Source organism: Rhinolophus ferrumequinum, chromosome 7, assembly GCF_004115265.2.
Source record: "Rhinolophus ferrumequinum isolate MPI-CBG mRhiFer1 chromosome 7, mRhiFer1_v1.p, whole genome shotgun sequence".
Taxonomy (NCBI): Eukaryota; Metazoa; Chordata; class Mammalia; order Chiroptera; family Rhinolophidae; genus Rhinolophus; species Rhinolophus ferrumequinum.
This window is the reverse complement of record NC_046290.1, coordinates 78,964,556-78,989,724: the sequence shown is the minus strand read 5'-3', so window position 1 is coordinate 78,989,724 and position 25,169 is coordinate 78,964,556. Positions and strand designations below refer to the sequence as shown.

At 44.8% G+C, this 25,169-nt stretch overlaps 1 pseudogene; it reads left to right on the top strand.

Moving 5' to 3' along the window:
- The first annotated feature begins 4,590 nt into the window (after positions 1 to 4,590).
- Positions 4,591 to 18,585, top strand: LOC117024625 (thioredoxin-related transmembrane protein 2-like; annotated as a pseudogene).
- The last annotated feature ends 6,584 nt before the right edge of the window (positions 18,586 to 25,169 follow it).

Sequence of the window (25,169 nt, the reverse complement as noted above, 5' to 3'; positions counted from 1 at the left end):
AGCACCTCCTTTCCACCTCCCTCACATCTGCTCAGGCCTGCCCCTCCGCCGGCAGGCTTTCCAGTGTCATCTGTCAGGCGCATGGGAACCCATCTAGTTCTTATGGCATGGTCACAGCCAATCTGAACTATGTGATATAACACAGTAGGATTGGACTATCCCATGTTATACACAAAATCGGAATGAATAGGAATTGTCCAAAATTTTTACCAAGTCCACCAGGAACTGCATTATTTCAAAACCAGTGTTCCTTGGAAACACTTTGTATGTTTCCCACATGTCAGGCGGCAGAAATGCTTGCCATCCTTTTTCAGGATCTGTAATCGGTAAACCTTATTGTTCACATATACCAAAGAGTTTGTCAGTATCTCTCTTGCTGACAATTTTGCTAATAATAATCTTCACTGATATAATTTATTATCTTTTTAAAATCTATGATAGCAGTATTATCCATAATATCCCTGAATGAGGATTTCTCATGCTAAGGCTGATCAAACGTGCCCCCAAATCAAAATCCTTGCAAGGCATGTTAGATGTGGTAAAATGCCACCATGAAACTGGTCCACACACTCTGACGTGCTCTTGATATAGGAAAAGGCTCTGCAAAATATTAAAGATAATGCTGGAGGGACAGGGGGAAGTAGCTTTAAGACAAAGAGACAACATAGTAATTACAGATTTATGCTCTCCTAAAACACATCCTCCTGACTTTACATTTATTGCTGTGGGAAAATTTCCCTTGCATTATGCAAGGTCTTCAGAAAAGCATCGGTTGCATAAAATGAGAGCATGACATATATGAGAATATTTTAGTCCTCAGATCACTGAAGCCAAAAATGTATCCTGATGTGTCCAACACGATTTCTCCCAGGGTTATGGAAACTACCCCTCCCCTGGGTGAGGGCTCACACCCCCCCATTTTCCCCCGGGGCCCCACACATCCTATTGCATACAGTCCACACCCAGTAATATGATATTCAGAGAGAGAGCTGCTTTTTAACTTGTTCTCTGTTCTTATTTTTCACTCAGGCAGTAGTTTTTGAGCTCTGGTTTGGAGCAGAGCTCTTGTCCACTCTGCTAAATGGGTGTTTTACTTCCCAGTGCCCTCAGCTTCCCCTCTTTGCAAAGAGACCTACCCTGAGCCTAACTGTTATTGCTTGGAGGGAATTGGAGGAAGGATCCAGACGGTGCCCTGCAGAATGAAGACGGGAAGGGGCCTCAGCTGTGTCTCCAGCTGTGGGAAAAGTTGTGCGAGTCCATCCACTCCTGGGCCGTCACAGGCGGGATGCAGCCATCAGACTCCTTTCCCCTCTGCAAGATCTATGGCGGGACCTTTCCAGCAGTGGGATATGTGGGGTTGTATCTCAGGACAGAGGGTGGGGTTCGCTCTGGGGTCTCTCTAGAAAGTGACTAGTTGAAATTGTGAGCGATGAGTTCTGAGTGTGAAGAGGTAACAAAACGTCGAGGTCGAGGTCGGAGCGGAGCGGTGGGAAACACTCCCACGCGAGGATGGAGGGGAGGAGCCAAAGATTATCAGAGAGGTAGAGTGACAGGGGCCCGAAGGGACAGTTCTTTTGTCTCCTCCACTCCTCGGCCCCCCACCCCAGCTGGGGGTTCACAGAGGCCAGGGGAGAAGTGCTGAACCGTATGACATTGCTCTTTTTGAGGTACAACATGGTTAACTGTTGGCAATTTCATGTGTAACCTAGAATTGCCTCGGGAAAAGGCGTGGGAGGGAGAGTGCTGAGCCTCTGAAGTTGGCCTTTGGCAGGAGACAGGCAGAGGGCTGGTGGTGGACAGTGAAGCTGAGCTGCAGGGGGAGCTGTGTCGGTCCCCAACAGTGGAGGAGGCAGTGTCGGCTGGGCAGTGGGCTTCCGAAGTGACCCTGACCCTTTGGATAGCAGATGCGAATGACAGAGGGGATTATTCCTGTGAGCTGCCTTCATATCACCGCTGCCCTCATCACCCTGCTTGGGGATGACTTGTTTTCAGATGGGTCCCAAGTGTCTCAGTCCCCTATGGGTTCCCAGCACCTCACCTGGGTGCCTGACACCCAGTGAAGGATCCAACATACGGTGACTGAATTCAAGCAGACGCCTATAGATAATACAGTATTCCCATGGGGAACTTGTACCTGGGAGTCTTCAAGAGTAAGGAACTGGATACAGTGTTGCCTAAAATTATTGGGCCACAAAATACATTGTTCTCACGGAGCATTTCCCAGGACCGATGTTTCCCAGAATGTATTTTGGCCGTGCAGACAAGAGCTGAACTATACTGATGCATCATCTATGAACAAGAAATTAATAGTGTAAACTAGATTTCAAGATAGAAATAATAAAATACTTAGAAGGAAAGAAACTGTTTCCAAAGACCTGCAAACTATTTCAGAAGCACCAAGTACATATAAATAATTGATATAATATTAATAATAATTTAATTATTCATTAAAATAGGTTCCCTAAAGATATGGACGAAGCAGGAGGCGATCAGCCTCGTTGAAGACATATACTTGAAAGTAATAGGACTACATTACTTCAAATACATTCTAACTTTTCAATAATTCAAACTAGTTCCACCATTTTATTCTGGAAAGATTTTAATCTATCGATTTAATTCACTAATTCATTTGAAAATATGTGAAAGGTACTGTTCTTGGTATCTGTAAAGATGAATCCGGAAGGGAATGTGCCTTCATGGAAATGTCTATGAGAAGAAGTGCTAAGCCAGGTTAACCGGATTAAATGAATATTCTTCAAAGCAGAACGTGGCAAGTGATGTATAAAAGACACAAAGTGCTCAGAGCTTCTGTAGAGGGGAGGCTGCATCAGCGGTGGGATGAGAGCCCACTCTGTGCAGGGAATTCTACCTGGGAAGGCAGGCTGTTGGTAAGGAGGTGATGAATGACAGGAGGCAAGAGCGTCCTCTAGTGGGCACCATGGATCACGTTAGGACCCTCCAGCGTCATGTCTGTGCAGTCACGGAGCCCAGATCTGAGGCCTGATTCTGTAAGTGACAAGGAGCCAGCAAGTGTGAGCTCAGAGGAGTGACCGGGGAGCAGCCCGGGACGGTAAGTGTGTGAGAGGTAGAACTGAACTCCCCACACCCACAGAATAGGGGCTGTAAGAGGCTTTAATGGAGACGTCCGTGTTCTGTGCCGTTGGAGAATGTTTTGGAAATGTGAACATTCTGTCTGCCTTGCTGTTAACATGTTCCACCAACCCAGACCTACGAGTAACCACGGAGATCCTGGCAATAGGCACCACGTGATTTGCCAAGTGAACGGGATGGAAAGTGCCCTTTGGGTTCATGTTACTTCAAACAGTGCAGGAACAAAATAAATGAGGCCAGGCCATTTCAGTGTGAGGACATTGGGAAACGTCCTGGCGATATCATGTCAACCTCACATTGGGTCACTACTAGTGGAAAATGGCTCTGAAGCGGTGCCACCACGTGAGTGGTATATGAGCGAGTGAAAAACAAAACATGGTGCATGGGTTTTCCATAGACTATAGCCAGTATTTCCACCATGACTGAACACCTACCATGTGTTCTAATGTTCCTATCAGCCCCGTGCATTATATTAGCTCCATTTTATACATTGTATAAGGAAACCTAGGCTCAGAATGGTCCAAAAAACTAAAAAAGGCAACCTTGCAAGCCAGTGATAGGACTTCAATTAGAACCCAGGTCCTTTTAACTCCAAGCCAAGGCTCCACAGGAATCACACTTTTGCCGAATAAACATCAATTCCCCAACTTCTCAGACACTTGGGTCCCGTGTGTAGATCAGAGAGCGGGCACAGGAGAGGTGGGTACATACCAGTACTAAATCTGCACTCACAGGGCCACTGTGAAGCTCAAATGTGAAAGTACATTTTCAACTCTCAAGTAAGGACTTTATGAATAGGCGTGTTTTGATTAAGGGATGAAGGTGTTGCAGGACTTGTGCAAAACATGGTTCCTTAAAAAACAAAACAAAAAAAACAGCAGAATTGGGACAGCCAGGCCATAATGGGAGGGATGCAGGAGGTGGCCCTGAAAGAAGCTGGAAGAGCTAAGAATCAAGTCCTCAGGCTCTCCAGTTTTGCCTTAGGTCATCTCCAGGCCCTGACCATGTGGGACTGGAACGCCCTCCACAGCTGTCTGTCCAGCTGGCCCTCAAGCTTTGAGTGTAACTCCAAAGGCGAGGGTGAGGCTTGCCTTTGGAGGCCCTTCCTTCCCTGATTATGGCTTCCTCAGGCTGCCCACACACAGTCTGTCCTCCCCAGCCTGGCCCCAGGCCTCTGGCCAGGTGCTAGAGCTGATACACAGCTCAGAGCCAAGGCCACCCCTGGGAACACTGCTGAGGGATTGGGTCTGGGTCCATGAAGTTGTCCTGCACTGAGAGAGAAATACATCCAAACTAATGCCAGGGAGCCTCCCTTTCTCTGCTAGCAGAGGGGGTCTGTGTCTCCCCACAGTCTGCCCGATAAATCAGTTCAAAGACGCCAGCTTCCAGGCTATAAGGGGGCCCTATTATCACAGGCCAAACTCGGAGTCAGTGCTGCAGGATTTATGTTCTAGTTCATAAATTCTGGTTGATCGGAGCATGTCCTTTGCTAAAGCCTCTCCAGCAGGAACTGTGCACGAAGCCACTGCCGTGGTTTGGAGCCTTTGTTCCTGTCTCCAGGCCGAGCCGAGGGCCTGCGGAAAGGTACCCCTTACCTAGAAAACTTTTGGGTTGAATTTTGAGTGTAAAGAATATTGGGGGAAGGAAGGAAAGAGTTCTGCCTAAATTATCCAGACAATGGACCCTGCCTTCTGCTTGGCTTAGCGGTGGAGAGTTGCTGTCCAGGGCTTTGGGCTGCTCTAACCAGAAATGTTTCCGGGGCTCCAGACTCCCAGCGGGTCTTTGGCTGGGTGTCAGCAGGTCCATGGACTTCCTTACATTGTCTGTGACATGTCTGCATCATATGTGTACATGGCAACAAGGATCCCTATTGGTCCCTATTGGTGTCCTACAGGCTCTGTAGCTTTATTTCTTGAGAGAGCCATGATCCAAAAATAGGTAAGAATGGTTGCTCCAGGAAGATAAAGCTCCTCTGTTCTTCCTCTCTGAGAAACAGTCCCTTTGCTCCCACACTTCTGTGAGCTGTTTTCACCTGCCTGGAGCAGTAGCTGCCGGCAGCGGCCACAGCATGGCTCTGGAATTGCTATTTAGCTTTTCAGAAACTGGCAGCACTTTCTCCCTGACTCTTACAGGGGATGTCATTGCTCCCTCAGCCTCATGCTTCCTGGCCCTTCACCCTCATAAAGTAGGTTTCTAAAAGAGTGGAAACAGATACTCAGTTACCTCGGGGAGTAGGTACCAACTAGACAGCGGCAGGGGCCTTCCCGGGACAGAGTGCAATCTGCAAAGGGCCTCCAGAGCCTCTTTGCATTTGGCTGCTGACTTGCCCCAGGTAAAGAATGTTAAGAGTTTCCAGTGAACTGAGTGTGTTACATAATTTGTCTTGAAAGAAAGCATCCCCGCTAGAGGTAAACAAGAACTATCCAAAGGCTGCAGCGGTAATGGCCTGGCTAGGAGAGACATGGCAACAGCAGAATCCTGAATTGCTGGCTGAGGACAGCACAAGGATGTGTCTAGATGCAAAATATTTCCAGTGCAAGGGGAAAAAAAGCCCATTTCAGAAGCCAGGTGGATTCAGGCAACAGAAGCACCAACAAGCCTGGGAGCCCTGAGACGCCTCCTTTTACAGAAGTGATGTCCTGATGAAAAGCTCGGCCAGGAAGGAAAGCTTTAGGTCTGTGTCTGGGGCTCCCAGATCTTGTCTTCTTAGCAGCTCAGTGCATCCTTACCACGATGGTCATCTTTTTCGGAGGAAGGGGGAAGTGTGCAAAACAAGTCTTTTTAATAGTGCCCTCTGCTCCCAGCTCTGGTTCTCAAGGGGGCTGTGGGAAGTGGGACAGCAGTGGGTACTTCTGACTTTGGGGGTGCGCTGCTATCATCCCTTCAATCTTCAGGCTCTGACAGGCATGGGAAGGGACGGGAACGGGCTAAGTGGGGACTGAGGAAAAGAGAGAGCAAACTACCCCAGTAGCTTGTTGCCATTGGAGAATGTGAGTCCACTGTCATTCGACAGGCTGATTTTTCAAGAGAAGCAGGAAATCTGCACTGGTATATGAAATGCTCCATATAATTGTTGTTTCAAATGTTTAGAGAGGAGCTTTGTAGGACAAACTCAGCCAGGAGCTGGCTCTGCTCCCTCTGCTCTGCAATGTAGAGTCTACCGATCTGAGCAACGATTCCCCTCCTCCATGAGCACCACTTCTAGTCTGGAGCAAGTTATCCATCCTTGTCAGCTGTAGAATCTGAGACAAGAGACGGTGAAATAGCACCCACTTTTGCCTCATGTGGCCACACTAAAAGAGTAAAAGCCTTTATGCATTTGGAGCTTCTTTAAAAACAAATAATCGTAAGTTTCACCATAGCATTGCTATACTGAAATAATAATTACGGACATCATTATGAAATCTCAGTCCTCTTACAGCATGCTACTCTTGCTATGTCTCTGTGAAGTACCAGAGATGTCCACTATTTTCCCCATTGTATGGACTGAAGCTGAGGAATGAAAAGGTTAGGGCTGTTTGGAGCCCCCATTGCAGGGTCAGGTTTAGGATTTGGATCTTGGGGGTCTCCTCCTCATATTGCTACATGAGGCCTTCTCAAGTCCCCCAAATTCTGCAGACATTTCTTTTTTATCCCATGGCAGGATGGGACTTTCTTCCCCGCTCTTCCTCATCTTCCTTTCCTCCACGCACTCCTTCTCAGGAAGTTAGAGCAAATATTCAAAGTCTTCATTATCATAATAAGCCATTGAAGTTTTACCCCCAAGAGGGGGTCACGAGCGAGAGAAAGGGCTGTTTTGCTAGATTATTTTACTCTGAATAAACTGAACCCAAATCTTCCTCCAACACACTGAGGACCTCACCAGTTGGATACTTGGATACTCACCCCTCAGCCCCCCTCCACAACTCTTTGAGCCCCAAGAGTACTAGTAATTGATGAAGACACAAACTTCTAGCAATGGACTGTACCTACATCTCCTCCCAAGTACTACAGACAAAAACAAAGTGTTACCCACTTTTATACGGTTCCCTGAGAAGCATCAACAATATGGAGCTAAACCAGACAGCCATTAGGAGAGCTCATTCAACCTCTGCTTTAAGTACGTATATTGCTCTGTGGTTTGCTAGGATGTTACATATGATTCACAAGAAAACATAAGGGGAAAAAAATCCATCATTGATCGTTACTGTCTATATTCTTATGTATTCCAGCTTTGCTTTTGAGCACAAAATTTTGCTCAGGGCCTTTCATTCTCAGTCAGTCAATTAACCAATCATTAACAACCGATCATCTCTGCTCCAGTCTCTAAAGGACATTCAGAAGGAGTATTAGAAATACTGGGTCCTTCCTGAATAGACATTTTTTCCGAAGAGGACATACAGATGGCCAACAGACACATGAAAAGATGCTCCATGCCACTAATCATCAGGGAAATGCAAATCAAACCACAATGAGATTATCACCTCACACTGTCAGGATGGCTATCGCCAATAGATCAACAAACAACAAGTATTGGCGAGGATGTGGAGAAAAGGATTGTGGGTGGGATTGTAAATTGGTGCAGCCACTATGGAAAACAGTATGGAGGTTCCCAGGAATATCACTTCTGGGCATTTATCTGAAGAAAACAAAAACACAAATTCAAAAAGATACATGCACCCCAATGCTTATTGAAGTATTATTTACAATAGCCAAGATACATAAGCAACCTAGGCATCTATCAATAGACAAATAAATAAAGATGTGGTACATATATACTCAGAATATTACTCAGAATAAAAAATAATGAAATCTTGCCATTTGTGACACCATAGATGGACCTATAAGCTATTATGTTAGGTGAAATAAGTCAGACAGAGAAAGACAAATACTGTATGATTTGACTTATACGTAGAATCTGAAAAACAAAATAAATGAACAAAGAAAACAGAAACAAACTCATAATACAGAGAACAAACTGATGGTTGCCAGATGGGAGCGGGAGGGGGCAAAAAAGGGTGAAGGGATTAAGAAGCACAAACTGCCCATTATAAAATTAGTCACAGGGACGTAAAGTACAGCATAGGGAATATAGTCAATAATATTGTAATAATTGTATGGTGTCAGATGGGTACTAGACTTATCGTCATGATCACTAAGTAGGGTATAAAAATGTCTAATCACTACATTGTACACCTGAAACTAATACGTATAATATTGTATGTCAACAATAACTAAACATAAATTTATAAAAATACTGGGCACTTTATCAATCAATGAAATATATATAGTGTGTGTATGTATGTTTATGTATATGTGTGTGTATGTGTATATGCACATATATATATACACTAATATAGAAGAATATATAAACTGCTAAAATGTGTGATAGAGACAGCAAGGTCTCCACGAGTTCAAAGAAAAGACACAAGGAGAGCAGTGAGAGCTGGAGATATCAGGGAAACTTCCTGGAAGAGGTGATATTTGAGCTGAACTTGAGAAATGGGAACAACTTAATTGGAGTCTCAGGAGGAGGAATGACCTTGTTTTAGTTGGCTGGGAGAAATAAAATTTCTGATTGAGTTGCAGTGGGGATGCAGAATCTTATAAACAACCCAGAGAAAACTTTGGACAATGTAATGGGGAAATTACTGTCTTTTTAGTTTGGGATTTTTCTGCGTGGAGTTTAGGAAAATCAGTTTGGTAGTGGTACTCAGACTAAACACAGACCACACAGATACCAGAAAGAGCAGCCAATCTAAGTCCTGGATTGGGCAACTAATATCTGTTAAGAATAAAGAGATCTTATAAATCAATAGGAAAATAACAAAGACCTTTGGAAAAATGGGCAAAGGACAATATTACGTATGTTGCAAAAAAAGAAAAACATAAGAAAATGTAAAACTTCATAAGGAAAGTATAAAGTTGGGGCAGCCGGTTAGCTCAGTGGGTTAGAGCACGGTGCTCTTATTAATGAGGTCGCTGGTTCGATTCCCCACATGGGCCACTGTGAGCTGTGCCCTCCACAACTAGATTGAAACAACTACTTGACTTGGAGCTGATGGGTCCTGGAAAAACACAATTAAAAAAAAAGTGTTATTAAAAAAAAGAAAAGTATAAAGTTAAAAAATACAATTTGGCAAGATTAAATAAGAAGATAAAAGGTCAGTGTAATGGACAAAGGGGCACTCTCCTGCTGATAAGGGTACAGACTGGTACAGCCTCTTGTGTTTGGTGTGCAGACTTATAACTTAGCAAGTAAGTCTACCTTCTAAAATTTATCCTAAGGAAAGAACTAAGAGTTTGAACAAAGAGTTTATATAATGATTTTCATTACAACAAACGTATTATGGTCAAAAATTAAAATAACTTTTAAAATCTGAGAATCAAGAATAATGCATTAGAAATGTTTGTTAATATGGAAGGTTGTTTGCAACATATTATCAAATGTTTAAAAAGGCATAGAGCAGATCACACGACAGAACTGCATTGTGATCCCATTTGTGTATAAAAGTAAAATGAACAAAACTATAGCAACCTAAACAGACACAAACATGAATATATATATACACGCATATGCATACATCTATATTTATTTCTCTTTATATCTATTTATCCATCTACCTGGATAGATGGGTAGATACACAGACACACATGATGCATACACGTGTGTGCACGCACACACATGCATATATACAAATAAATACATAGATGCCTTAACATTAACCTTAACATTCCATATCTCTAAGTAGTAGGATTATGAGTGAAGTCTATTTCCTTCTTCTCCATACTTTTTATGTTTATAACTTTTTTACAATAAGCATAATTTCTTTAATTTAAAACAAAACGGCTCAGCTTCTTCTGCCAGGAGGGCGGACAGGTGAGAAGGCAGTTCACTACGATATAAAGTGATGCTGAGTGGCAAGGCAGTTCTGAAAGGAGCGCCCAATGGTTCCGGTCTAGAACTCCGCATTGGTGTGGCCTCGCAGGAAGACATGTTGCTCTGCTTCCTGAGACGCTGGACTTCCCAGTGCGTATTTCAAAGAGCAACAGGTAGAGATAGAAAGAGGAGAGAAAACAGGAAAATTAAACCTGAGGCCCAACAGGGAGATAGTGGCAAGAGGGCATAAAATCCAGCATCAAAAAATGCCATTTTGCAGACAACACCTTGGATATCTAAACCATCCACTCATAACTGGCTTCCATGTTTCTGAAAAAGTTGAGAAGTGAATCCACATTACCGAAGGGAGAGGTACGTTCTAGAATCTTCAATGGAACAGAGACATTTCAATTTAGCTCAGGAAGTTCGTTGCATCCTCTACTGAGTTCTAAAAAAGCAAGACTCCCTCCTTCTTCTAGGAACAATATCAACAATGACAATATCTTAGTCTTACGAAACATTTCTTACAACCGATCATTCACTCTTTACAACAGTGTTATTATGTAGATATGGTTGGTATTATTATACCCATTCTATAGATGAGGAAACTGAGACTTAGGGGGAATAACCAGGACTTGACCTAAATGTACTTGACTCTTCTCCCTAGATAACTTATTAGAGCACTTTAAAAACAAAACTCATTCAAAAGCAGCCATTTATTCCAAATACGCATTGCAATGCTTGATATTTAAGCCAAGGAAAGGACACAATCATGCAAATCTTATTTATCATCTTGCTTCATTACACAGTCAAATTAAAGTTGCTGGTACATTGAAGTGTGAACCCAATATTTTGTTTTGTTTTGTTAATCCCACACTGGGATTTCTGGTCTATTAATCAACCTTAAGCATGGCCTTTCCTCCTCCAGAGCGATCTCTCTGGAAGGAGGAAACACACTCTGTTGGAGGAAGCGACCTCACCGGCTCTGGCTGACTGGTAACCTGAGTGTGCCCAGGATCTCTGGCCTGCACCTCTCACTACCCGAGCTGTGTTGCCCCATCCCGGTCCCTTCCTGGCGAGAGTGTGTGTGTGTGTCATGGGAGGAAGAGAGGGCAGGACGTATTTCCTCCTTCATTTCACATTCTCTGGGAAAGTCTGGCTCGTGCTTCCTCGCAGCTCCTGTGCAGCCTTTCCCCAGCTTTGAAACACCCTGGTGCTTTTAAAGTAGCAGCTACAACCTTCAAAGCTAACCCAGGCCCAAACTGCCCTTATAAGGGTGCAGAATATACTCTCGGTTTCCTCTTGTGCTGAAAAATAAACCTGAAGGGACAAAAGACTCTTGTTGAGCGTGGAGGTCCCCAGGGTCGTATGGCGGGATGTGGCGCTCTGCCAGGGGGGCAGCTCCAGCCTGGGCAGGGCTCTGCTGGGCTGAGGGAACAGTGTTAACAGAGCTGCAGGTTTTGCTTGCTTGTTCGGCAGGGCCTCTGATGTCCTTTATTTGTCTGACTGCAGCAACAACGAATTTATATGTCTTTCGATTTAATTTTTTGAATAGGCAACACATTTGCATAGTTCAAAAATAAAAATAACATAAAAATGAATTCATGGAGAAATCTCGCTCACACCTTTGCCCTCGTTTCCCAATTCTCTCCCTCCCTCAGAGGGAACCATTTTTATTAGTTTCTTAGGTTTCCTTCGAGTTTGTTATATAATATACTTATTCTTTCCTTTTCTTATTGAACAGGTATTCTCAACAGAGGTGATATCGCCCCCCAAGGGGGTGAAAATTGGGTTTTGGAAATGAAAAATTCTTCCTCTTTTTATGTATAAATCACAGATTTACATTATACATACAGCACATAAACAGAAAAACATGGTATTGAAATTTCACGGGGGGGTGGCAATTAGGGAAAAAATGTCTTAAAAAAGCTTCTTGGGGGGAGTGATAATTTAAAAAAGATTGAGAAACACTGTTATAGAAAGTATTATACAAGATACACTGCTCTGCACCTTGCTTTTCTCACTTTACAATATATCGTGGAGATCTTCCTCATAAATTCATACAGATTTACTTCATTATTTTTTTACTGGGGCGTAGTATTCCATTATGTAGAGGTACCCTTATTTGTTTACCCAGTTTCCTATTAATGAACACTTGGGTTGCTTCTAATCTTTGGTTATTGTAATAGCACAGTGGATAGCGTTCTGCACACATTGAATACCTGCACAGGTATATCGGGATGGAGATGCCCGGAAGTGGGCTTGCTAGGTCCAAGGGTGGATTTCTTTACAATGCAGACAGACATTGCCAGCTGCCCCTCCGTTTTGCATTCCCGATCAAGTCTGTCATCCAATCAGTAAGAAACAGGTTAGCTATTCTTTTAATGGCTTAGTCTGACCTCCTGAGGGTCACATAAGCAGTCGCTAGGCCAGGGGCAAGGCGGTCATTGGGGTCTGGGGTCTTCTCTTGGCAGGGTGTCCCCAGCTCTGAAGAGGGCCAGTGTGCCCCTGGTTAAGCAGAGAGATGGCCCTTGGTGACAGTACTTCAGGCAAGGAAGGGGACCCTGCATCTTGGATGAGGAGCTTTCAGGTCATCAGAGGGAATAGCACCTGGGATGACCTCAGCCATGACGTGGGACTTGGCACCCCTCCCCCATAAGCTTGACCCTCCTGTTTTGAGAGCGCAGCTCCCAGTACACGCTGAACATAACCCAACCTTGACTTTCTAGCCTGGGATCAAAGGGCCTGGCCAGGGAAGTTATTTCTGCATGCACTATTCAGGCTGACACAATTCCCTTCCCATCGTCCTGTGCAGTCAGGGAACTCAAGTCATAGCGGCCTCATCTTCTCTAGAAACCCCAGGGATATGCACTGCACACACCAGCACGATGCGACAGGCATGGCACCTTCCGAACGGCCCCACTCCCACTTTAATCTGGGTCGCAATTAATTGTCAGCTTGCAAGACATTTGTGCTTAACACCTCATCCAACTCTGTGAAATTTCATTTGGTCCTTAAATGATTTAAACCTGTATAATCATATTTGCTTTCAACACAAACCTCCTGTATTCACGGGTTTGAAAGCAGACTAAATGAAGCCCCTGGGGTGGCTGGCTGTTGCTTTGGGATCTATTTAGATCCCCTTCTAGAGACTGTCACCTCAGCAGGGACACACATTCTATTTCCTGGTGCTTATTAACCGAGGTTGAATATATCACAAAATACAGCAATTTTATGCTGCACGACAATCACAAGTAAGCTCTTGCTGGGCAGGATTTTGAGTCCTCTAATGTATTCAAGACTTCCTCATTTCACAGTCAAATCCCTGAATCTACCCGGTCTTTCCTGCAAAGTTCTGCAAGCCCTGGGACTCCCACCCCCGCTCAGAGAATGCCTTTTGGTTGAGTGAATATATTTAAATAAACAAACATCTGCCATAACCGTGACTTCAAGGATGCAGTGGTCACACAGAGGCTCCCCTCACCTCTGCAGGCTTCCCTCCATGAAGCTGAGTGCCAGAAAGCTTTGTGCCCTCGAGAAACATGATAGAAGTGTCAAACTACATAAATTGTGAATCATAAGTCACAGTTCCATTTGCTCTGCCACAGTGTAAAAATTGCAAATTCCTCATCAAGAAAGAGAAGAACTATGAGCGCTTCAGTATAACTCAGCTGCCATGACATTTCCATCACCCAAGAATGGATGAATTTGGAAAACTGGAACCATCGGAGGAGCTTTTCAGGTAGAAATCACTGGGCTTAGAAGCTACTGAGAAGCACATGGCTTGCACAGGAACAGTAAAACAGTAAAGAATTAAAGGAGAATCAGGTGAGATAGGATTAAAAATGATTTGGAAAGAGGGACTCGTGCCTTTTATACTGTAAAAGAAATCTTACAAGCATTACAGGGCTCATTTAGGTCTGATTCCCTCACAGAGAAGCGTATAAATGGCAGGATGTAGAGCCATCTGCCGGGGGGGGGGGGGGGGGGGGGGGGGGGGGGGGGGGGGGTTTAGGGAAAATAAGAGGGGCTGGAGGCACCTGGCGGTGGAGTATTAAAACCAGGCAGTCGCCCTTTTGCTGTTGCTGCAACACTCTCTAGGGCAACATAACATTTTGTTAGCATAGCATAGTTAGGATAGGCCTACACTGCTGTCCCAAATTGGCTCAGTTCCCTGTTTAAGGTGAAGTGTCATCAAGTTCCAAAGAGAAATGACTTGATCTCAGCAGATGGCTGCTCAGGCGGACGGGTGCCCAGGCTACAACCATGTCCTGTGCCCTGAGTCTCAGTCACAGCTGCTGGAGACAGCTGGCATCTTCTTTCCTTAAATGTAATGGCTTCTCCCATTGCTGAAAATACCATTCTCAAAACAGTGTGCCCTCCCGTGCTCTGTTCAGGGTTATAGGAAGAGCGTCTTACACCAAACAGAGTTGGCACCTCACTAGCTTGGACGACGCAGGTTGAGAAGAGATGCAATACCAGGGCCTGTCTGGGCTCAGCCTGCAGCTCTGGTCTCCCCGAGAGTGGGAAGGTGTATGCAGCGATGAAGGTACCAGTCATCCTGAAATGGGGGAGGCCTGGCCGAAAGGGCAGTTAGGGAAGGAGGGACATACAGGCGAGTGGTCACTCATCTCCTGGTTTAGACAGGCTCTCAATTGTTCACTCCATTAAATATCTAACTTAGGTGAACAGATGGTATTAAGATCATATCACACGCTTCCATTTCCTCTGGCTTCTCCTTCTTTGGCCTCAAGAGTTCCAAGTTTTTTGGGGTTTTTTTCTTGTTTTGTTTTTTTTGAACAAAGAAAATTTGACAAAGCAGAACATAAGGAATCTCTGGCACGCTGTGTGAGGGAGAGGGGAGGGATGCTGTCTTTGTAAAAGGGTGGCTGGCATTCTTTTCTGTTCTGTTTGGATCTGTGGCTAAGGGAAGAAATCATACGAGTGAAGAGCAACAGGGTTTCAGGTCCTGGCACAAGACCGTATCAGGCAAACTCACTGGGCTTCTGCTCTCAGCCACAATCTTTCGCAGGGCAGAGCGTGATGACACAGAGGAGGCAGCCATGCTCCCGTAATCAATTCCCCATCCGCGCTGGTGAAAACACAGCATTTTCTTACACATTCGTTTGTCAGGCGTCTTGGGCATACTGAGGTGAGAGGGGCAAAAAATAACAGAACCCAAAATAGCACAGCCTTGCGTGGGAAGGATGATAAAGTTATGGCACTCTGAATGGTGACAGACATGGAGGTTTCATTTTATCACTCTATAAAAGAACGCCTTAGGAGATTTGCTGTTTCCATTACTGTTCTTTCTCCTGGTCCCCATGTTTTCCTCACATGAGTATATACATTGTCGCATATTTTACTTCAATTTTGGATGTTTTTCCTCATCTCGTCCCACTTCAGATCCACGCCGCCTTGCTGCTCAGTGACTGCTGTGTGTCAGCCCCTGTGCAGTGCAGGAATGGCTTTCCAGTGCTGCACCTCAAGGCACCACTCCTCGGGAGACGTCTGCAGCCCCCGCTGGCCCTGGGGCCACATCATTCAAAGACCAGGTACGGCAGATGCCCCTTTGAAGGCAAATGCATCCCCCAAATCTGGGAAATGGAATTCCCTGGCATCTCCTCCCACCACCAGTTCACAGAAGCCAGGCTATAAATATCTGCTGGATTGAAAGGACACTGCTGCATCTCTCACTTCCGGCCATGGCAACCGGAAGCAGCTTTTGCATCTTCATCATGTCAATTTTGTGGGCAACAGGTTGTTTCTCCAGCTGTGGTCAGGTGCACAAATCCTACCTCCTATACATCAACCCCAAACCCAACCTGAACAGCCAAGGAGAGAAAGGGACTGGTGGCAGCTTCAATCCCTCCACTCTGAAATGGGGATTTTAAGGGTCCCCACCACATTATTTGCATGTGAACTCTGTTAGACAAGGTGGGACCACTGTCTGTACCTGCACATAATGAGGCTCCACAAATGTAATCTCTTATTCTCCTTGGATCAGGCAGGGCTTGATCAGAGAAGCAAAATTGCTATGGATAATTTAAAATACGATTTGTTAGAGAGATCCAAGATTATACAGTAGCAAACACTGGGCCCACCTTCTCCTGTGAACACATTAAAATTACAACTAAATTATAGAACAATCAACCTGGAGAACCATCTGACATTTAGCTGAACAGAAGTCCTATAACTAAAGATATTTTTAAGAAGCCACATCAAGACTAGTAAGAGAGGCAGAGACGCGACACAGGCTGGCCCCACACCTGTGTGGCAGTAGAGAATCAGGAAGGATATCTCGGCCATGGAGGTTCCCCCAGGAGGAATGAGGGACCCCAGACCTCCCACCAGGCTCCCCAGCCCATAGTACTGGTGTCGGGAAGAGGAGCCCCCACAACATCTGGCTGTGAAAAACAGCTGGGATTCTGACCATTTGGGTGGGACGGAAGGCTGTGGGAAACCCAGACATCCTCTTAAAAGGCCTATGAGCACTCACTTACTCACAGGCACTCACCATGGGCTACGATAGAAGGACAGTGACTTGGGGTGGGGTATTAGAGAAATACGAGGAGAGATAGAGTTGTGTGGCTGCAGGTGGAGAACTGGAGGAACAGCTACCACTTTCCCTGTGTGGGGTCCTTTTCCCATGCAGCCAGCAGGTGGGTGCCATCTTTCCTGTGTGGAGCCCTCCCCCATACCAATGATCAAATCTGAATCTGAATTGTTCTGGTGAGCTCTCTTCGCTCCACTCTGGTGACTCCCTGAGACCCCACCCAACTCGTGCTCAAAGCCAGAGGCACTTTCTCACTTGCAGCCAGCCCTGCCTGCATTGCACTCTTTCTTGGACAACTCTGTGGGCCCCAGATGGGGAGCAGCAGCAACTGGCCTCGGTGTTCTCTGAGACTTTTGCTGAGTAGCTCCACGCTCAGCACTGGCACCAAACCAGAATCTACAGCAACCTGGTGACCACAACTCTTCCCATTCTAGTGACTCCGAGACCCCACATCACCCAACTCATGTACCATATGAGGGTTTATCAGTGGCTGAATCTTACGGAGTGGGCAGGTGGCAGCAGGCCTTGGAGTGTTATGGCTTTTTGCAGAGCTACCCCAGGCCTGATACTGGTAGCAGCCATCCCGACGTTCACAGCGTGACCTCTCTGACACACCTCCAGGTTTAGTACAGACAGCGACCAACCACAGATCACTTTATAGCTCCTACCAGGTAGTCCCTGGCCAGTCACAAGCAATGAATGACCTGGGCCTGAACCAGAGCCCCTTCCAAGAGGCCCCAGAACTAACACACTTAGAGGTCGGCTTCAGACCACAGCAGAGCACCACCCAATTAGAGCCACAAGCAACACACCCAAAGGGCAGTCTCAAAAGGCACCAAAGCCCACTGGGGTGAATCCAAATCAGTGGGGTAAGACCCCCACATGGCAGCCTGTAAGCTGTGGACATGACCAAACCCCACAGCCAGTCTGCCTGAGGGTCAGTCCCACCCACTGACATGCCAATAGCAATGAAAACTCAACAATTACAGGGGGGCACACACAACCCACACAAGGGACACTTCTAGAGCACCCAGCACAGGTGACCAGAGAGACTGTGTCACTGGGCCCCAAAGGGCACCTACTACATAAGGCTACCCAGCCAAGACTGGGAGACATAGCATATTTTCTTTATACATAGAAACAAACACAGAGAGGCAGCTAAAATGAGGAAACAAAGAAACGCTTCCCCAATGAAAGAATAGGAGAAAACGCCAGAGAAAGAACTAAATGAAATGGAGGCAAGCAACCTACCAGATACAGAGTTCAAAACACTAGTTATAAGGATGCTCAAGGAACTTAGTGAGAACTTCAACAAGGAGATACCAAGCATAAAAAAGGACATAGAGAAGATGGTGGTCCTGAACCTTTAATGCTCTGGTGTATTCGGTGCCACGCCTTTCACGATGGCTGGCCCGACCTTACTACCTTCTGTCTGCTCTGCTCTCTGCTGCCTTCATACTCATGAGGAAGCTGCCCCCCACCACCACCACCATACTCTCCCCACACAACGCGAAGATGACAACCTGTGTGATTTTGACTGGAAATAAGTAGAAATCCTGATATTTCACAGTGCCATTATGATGATGAAGAACCGCAGATCTATCACGGTGGAGCAGCATATAGGCAACGTCTTCATGTTTAGTAAGGTGGCCAATGCAATTCTTTTCTTCCGCCTGGATGTTTGCATGGGTCTGCTTTACCTCACACTCTGCATAGTGTTCCTGATGATGTGCAAACCTCCCCTGTACATAGACCCTGAGTACATCAAGTACTTCAATGATAAAACCATTGATGAAGAGCTGGAGCAGGACAAGAGGGTCACTTGGATTGTGGAGCTCTTTGCCAATTGGTCTAATGGCTGCCAATCATTTGCTCCAATCTATATGGACCTCTCCCTCAGTACAACAGTACAGAGCTAAATTTTGGGAAGGCAGACGTTGGATGCTACACTGTTAGTACATGGTACAAAGTGAGCACATCACCCATCAATCACCAAGCAGCTTCCTACCCTGATCCTATTCCAAAGTGGCAAGGAGGTCATGCAGTGGCCATAGATTGACAAAAAAGGATGAGCTGTCTCTTGGACTTTCTCTGAGGAGAACGTGATCCAAGAATTCAGCTTGAATGAACTGAATCAATGGGCCGAGATACCGTGTTTCCCCGCAAATAAGACCTAGGCAGACCATCAGCTCTAATATGTCTTTTGGAGCAAAAATTAATATCCCAGTCTTATTTTAATATAAGACCAGGCATTATACAATATAATATAATATATATAATACCCAGTCTTATTTTAATATAAGACCCAGTTTTATACGATATAAGACTGGGTCTTATATTAATTTTTGCTCCAAAAGATGCATTAGAGTTGATGGTCCAGCTAGGTCTTATTTTCGGGGAAACACGGTAATATTCCTGAGGAGCAGCCTGTGGCCCCAACCCCCACAGCAGTGCCAGATGGGGAAACTAAGAAGGATAAATAGGTTCCCTGCCTTGTCAGTGCCTCTGGTCAATCCCAGGCACCACTGAGGCCCTGCCCCTTCTGTAACCACAAGCCTTACCCGAGGCCTCTGCTTTTTATTTATGTTTTCCCTGTTTGACTGTGCCTGGGTGGGGCAGGGTACTGTTTCTGATTTTAAAGAAGCATCCAGGGAATTGACAGGCATCCTCCAGGAAGGCCTCTACCGCAGTAGCCAACTATTTCACTGGAGGGAGATAGCTCATTTGATGGAGGAGGAAATGCTTTCCTTCCAAGCTTGGGTCAGTGTCAAGTGCTGCCCACCACACATCTCTACTACTGTGCTTTTACTATTCCTTAGTGGACACACACACTCTACTTAAACTCTAATATAAGATGTCGGGGAACAGAGTCAATGCTAAGATTTTTCCAAGGACCCTTACTTCTTTAGGCCCTTCTGGCTTGGTCTGCGGCCTTCATTAGAAAATATAAACCTAATCTTGTCACTGGTCCCAAGGAGAAACCTTTAACCACAGTTTTCTCATGAAGATAGTATTGAATAATCTATTTTATGAAGGTTGGAAAGAAGGGAAATAGATGTTTGAGACCTCCATTTGGTGTAGGGGGCCTGGAAAAGAAAGCCCCTGGGCAGGATTGGGGTTTCACTTACCCTCCTATCTATTCTCCCACACCTAGTTAGTTATGATTTTCCATAATAAAGAGACTGGGATTTCATTTTGAAAAAAAAAAAGGGCACAGAAACCATAAAAAAGAACCAGTCAGAAGTAGAGAATACAATAACTAAAATAAAGAATACACTAGAAGAAATCACCAGCAAACTAGCTGAAACAGAGCATCAAATCAGCGATTTGGAAGACAAGGTAGTAGAAAACACCCAGTTAGAACAGCAAAAATGAAAAAGAATAAAACAAATGAGGATAGTTTAAGAGACCGCTGGGACAACACAAGCATACCAACATTCACATCACAGGTGTACTAAAGGAGAAGAGAGAAAACAAGGGATTGAGAACCTATTTGATGAAATAATGACTGAAAACTTCCCTAGTGAGGAAAAGAGATACAAGTCCAGAAGTGCAAAGAGTCCCAAACAAGATGAAACCAAAGGCCCACACCAAGACATATTATAATTAAAACGGCAAAGGATAAAGCCAAAGAGAGAATCCTAAAAGCAGGAAGAGAAAGGAAACTAATAACTTTCCTTTCTAGTTACTAGAAAGGGAGCTCCCGTAAGATTGTCAGCTGATTTCTCTACAGAAACCTTGCAGGACAGAAGGGATTGGCAGGAAATATTCAAAGTGATGAAAAGCATGGACCTACAATCAAAATTACTCTACCCAGCAAGCCTATCACTTATAATCAAAAGACAGCAAAATAGCTTCCCAGACAAGAAAAAGCTAAAGGAGTTTATCACCACCCAACCAGTATTATAAGGAATATTAGATGTACTTTAAGATGAAAAAAAATTTTTAAATATGAATAACTTAGTGGCAATAATTGCATATCTATCAACAATTACTTTTTAAAAAATGACTACTTTTTTGTGTGTCTGTGAATGTTTATAGTGTCACTTTTCACAATTGTCAAAAATGGGAACCAGCATAAATGTCCCTCAATTCATGAATGAATAAACAAATTGTGGTACATTCACACAATGGGATACCACTCAGCAACAAAAAGGAATGAACTACAAATATTCACATCAATATGAATGAATCTTAAATGCATTAGGCTAAGTGAAAGAAGCCAGACTCAAAAGAGTACATATAGTATAATTTCATTCACAGGATATATTAGAAAAGGCAGAATTACAAGGCTGGGGCTAGGGGAAGGGAATTCTGGAGGATGAAGGAACTGTTTCATATCTTGATTGTGGTGCTGGTTATATGACTATGCATTTGACAAAAACTGTAGAACTATACACCCAAAAGACTGCATTTTACTGTTTGTAAATTATGCCTTAATTTTTTTATTATTTTTTTTAATTTTATATTTTTATATTAGTTTCAGGTGTACAAAATAACATAACGATTAAACATTTACACCCTTCACAAAGTGATAGTCCCCCAAGTCTACTACCCCTCTGAAATTGTATATAGCTATTACAATACCAACAATTATTTTTAATGTAAATGGATTAAATGCTCCAATCAAAAGATAGGGTGACTGAATGGAGAAGAAAACAAAACCCTTCCCTATGCTGCCTACAAGAGATTTACTTCAGATTGAAAGACACACAGACTGAATGTAAAGGGATAGGAAAAAGTTATTTCATTGAAAATGGAAATGGAAAAAAAAAGCTGTGGTAGCAATACTTACACTAGACAAAATAGACTTTAAAACAAAGGCTATAACAAGTGATAAAGAAGGACTCAGTAATCCCACTTCTGGGTAATTATCCAAAGAAACCCAAAACGCTACATCAAGAGGATACGTGTATCCATATGTTCATTGCAGCATTGTTTACAGTGTGGACACAGCCCAGATGTCTGTCAATGAATGAGTGATAAAGAGGTGGTACATAGATACAATGGAATATTGCCCGGCCATAGAAGGGAATGGGTTCTTGCCATCTGTGGTGGCATGGATGGACCTGGAAGGTACTGTGCTCAGTGGAGTATGTCAGACAGAGAAAGACAGATGCAATGTGGTATCTCTGGTAAGTGGAATCTAAAGAACAAAATAAACAAACAAAACAGAAACAAACCCATAGATAGAGAGAACATTTTGCTGGTTGCCAGATAGGAGGGATGTTAAGTGTGTGGGTGAAAAAGGGGAAGGAATTAAGAAGTACAAATTGGTTGTTACAAAGTAGTCATGGGGATGTAGGCTACAGCATAAGGAATATAGTCAATAATATTACACTAACTATGTATGGTGTCAGATCGGTTCTAGATTTATCAGGGTGACAGATGAGGGGATTGTGGGGCAGGGTGAAAAAGGTGAAGTACAAACTGATATTTGAAAAATAGTCATGGGGACATAGAGGAAAGGGTAGGAAACTTAGTCAACGATATGGTAATAACTATGTATAGAGTCAGGTGGGTACTAGACTAGTCAGAGGGATCATGTCTTAAATTATGTAAATGTCTAACCACTATGCTGTACACCTGAAATCAACATAAAATAATATTGTCAACTGTAACTGCAAAATTAAAAAGGGGGAAGAAAAAGATGAAGGGGAATAAGAGGTCCAAATTTCCAGGTATAAAACAAGTAAGTCATGGGGGTGTAATGAACAGCTTGGGGAATGTAGTCAATAATATTGTGATAATGTGGTAGGTACTTTGTCTGATGGTTAAAGGACTAATCATGGTGATCCCTTCTTTAGGTACATACATGTTGAATAACTATGGTGTACCCCTGAAACTAACATACTATTGTATGATAGCTATGTTTTAGTAAAAATCTTAAATAAATAAAACAGGATTTGTTACAGTTTGAAGGAGTTAGCCCTTCTGCAACGGAGGCTGCAGACCGCCTAGTGATGCAGCCTCTGCAGGCTGCTGCTTCTGTGTCACGGGTTGAGCCTATAGTTACTACAGGCCAGTCCAACTGTCAGTTGAGAAGGAAGCAGGGTGTGGGTTAAAGAAAGGACGACCTGGAACCTGCAAGGATGAACTGAGACTTCCATGCAACCTGGGGAGAAACCTGGAAGTTGCTTCTGTCTCTCGCCACCTCAGTGCCAAGCGTCACCTGCAGGAGAGGCTGGTGCCCTGCGCCCCAGAGATACACACGCATCTGGTGCAGGATGCAGAGCAGCAGCAGATCTGGTGGGAGTCAGGAGATTGGCAGAACCAGGTGCTGCCCTGTCCGCTTGGCTGAGGCAGCGGACCAGCATCGATGTGTGCCAGCTGCTACAGCGCATGGCACCCTGCACCCACATTCAGAGCTTAAGGACTATTGCTCCTGCTTTACCTCCACTTTCCAAATTTTATCCAAATTATGTCATGTGGCCCATGCTCACCCAGAACCATACAGGACAGGAGCTCGGGACTGTAGCTGCAGGTTAGCTAAGTTACTCCACAACAAACTACCACAGTATGTACTCTGTGACCTTCCCCGTCCACATCCCTCCCCCCCACCTGCGGAAGAAATGCTAATCCCAGTGCAATGCATTCATACACATAAACACCCATCATGAAATTGTAAGGCCTATGGAAATAGGGACAGTGTGTGTTTTGTTCACTGCCCTATTCCTGTGCCGATAGGTGGTCAATTTTGGTTGAATGACTCACTGCCAGAGACAATCAGAACAAACGCTGTTCTTTGCGCAAGTCTTCAGCACGCTTTATATTTTTACACCAGTCTGTGAATGAACAAGCATTTACTCAGCATCTATTTTGAACCAGATGCTGGGCTGGTGCTGACGAAAATGCAAAGCAATAGAATCAAAGTACTCCTGCCCTCAAATTGTACTCATCTGGCTTAAGAGGTGACGCGGATTCATCTGAAGCTCATTAACATCGGTGTTACATTTGGTGAGTGGCAGGGAGTGCTAATGAATACTCGAGCAATCCTTATGGGTCATACTTCAGGGAAGGCTTCCCCAAGACGGTGAGACTTCAGCCAGTGTGTGAAGATAGATGGAGAGGGAGAAGGAGCGAGAGAACACCAAAGGAGCGGAAGTCGAAGTTCAAACGGCCCATTTGGGGCAGCCGGTAGGCCCCGCCTGGACGGCTTTTTGGCTGTGGGTAGCACGTTGGGAGGTGATCAAGGATGATCCCCGCCCCCCACTGCCCAAGCTTTGCCAGCACTGAGAATGGAAAATGAGATCGTGTTGATCTTCAGTGATGATTCAAAATTTAAAATGATAACACTCACTGAGCATTTACAATAAGCAGAGCTGCTTTATCCATCACTTAACCCCAAAGCCACCACTAGGTAGTTATTATTATTCCCACTGATGAATGAGGAAACTGAGGCTTAGAAAGATGAAGTTCCTTGCCCAAGGTCACCCAGCAAGTAAGTGGCCAAACTGGGGTCTGAATTCCTGCCTGTGCCTGCACCTCCATCCCTAAGCAATCCACCTGCACAGACACGTCTCCTGTCAATGGACAATTCCTTCCTAACCGCTTCAGGACAGCCTGGTCAGGCCTGCAGTTCAGAATCCTAGAGCTAAAGAAGTTGCTATAAATGCTAAGGGACCGCTCAAATGCAGCCCTTCTTCTGTCATTTAATTTCCATTTTGATTAGGGAAAGAAATACCCCAGAATCTAAACCAGCTAAATTATAAGAGAATTCTGCTGCCTAAAAGGTGGCTTTCTCTACCCAGAAGGGTAGACTGGGGACAGAGCCTACATTGTGGTACAACACATTTGTATCTTAGAACGAGCACTTGGTACTTCTTTGCTTTTTGTTTTATGGGGGTTTTCCGCTGTAGATTACAGGTTTCTTTTGTGAAACCTGTTTTCAGTATGTAAGTTGAAATGCACTCATTAATACGTGTGCCCAGAGAAATGATTCGCTAAGTGGCCAACCTGTGCCCGCCTCCAAACCAGTCAGAGCCCTGTCCTCCCTGTGCTGCGGGGCAGCCCACCTTTTAATCCCCATACCCAGAACTGCTCCAGCAAGGAGACGCCCGGCGGAGGCAACAAAGCAGGGATGGAAAAGGAGCTCAAGCTAGTAAATGTGTCAATGTATTTGGACTCCCCGCAATTTAGAAGCTGATTTCAAAGAAAAACTGCTTCAGGCCTCAGACTCCTGTTGTTGCCAACTGTGGCCCATTTCTACAGCTGACTGACCACTGGCTAAAAATGTGGGTCTCTGGTAGTCTCAGAAGGCCGTGATGGCTCCGTGCTGCCCCAGAGCAGAAGTTATAAGCATAATTACAGCTAATGGAGGCAGGTTGGGGCAGGCTGGCCACCACATCACCACCACCTGCTTCCCCAAGGCCTGGGCCAAGGTTTGCACATGCAGCTGTTTGTTGTGAATCCCAAGTCAACAGCTGACATGACTCATTAGAAGTTCACACTCCACTGCAACCCCCTCACGCCTCTCGTGCCCTCTCTGCTATCCCTCATGCACACCCCAGTCCACCAGGGCCATGCTCCCTGCCTTCCTTCTCTCCCACCCGGGGCCCACAAACCTCTAAGGTTAATTATGCTGCCTCAAGGCTTCCACCTAGAAGGAAAAGAAACAGTCTGGTTTCACTAGGAGTGAGTGGC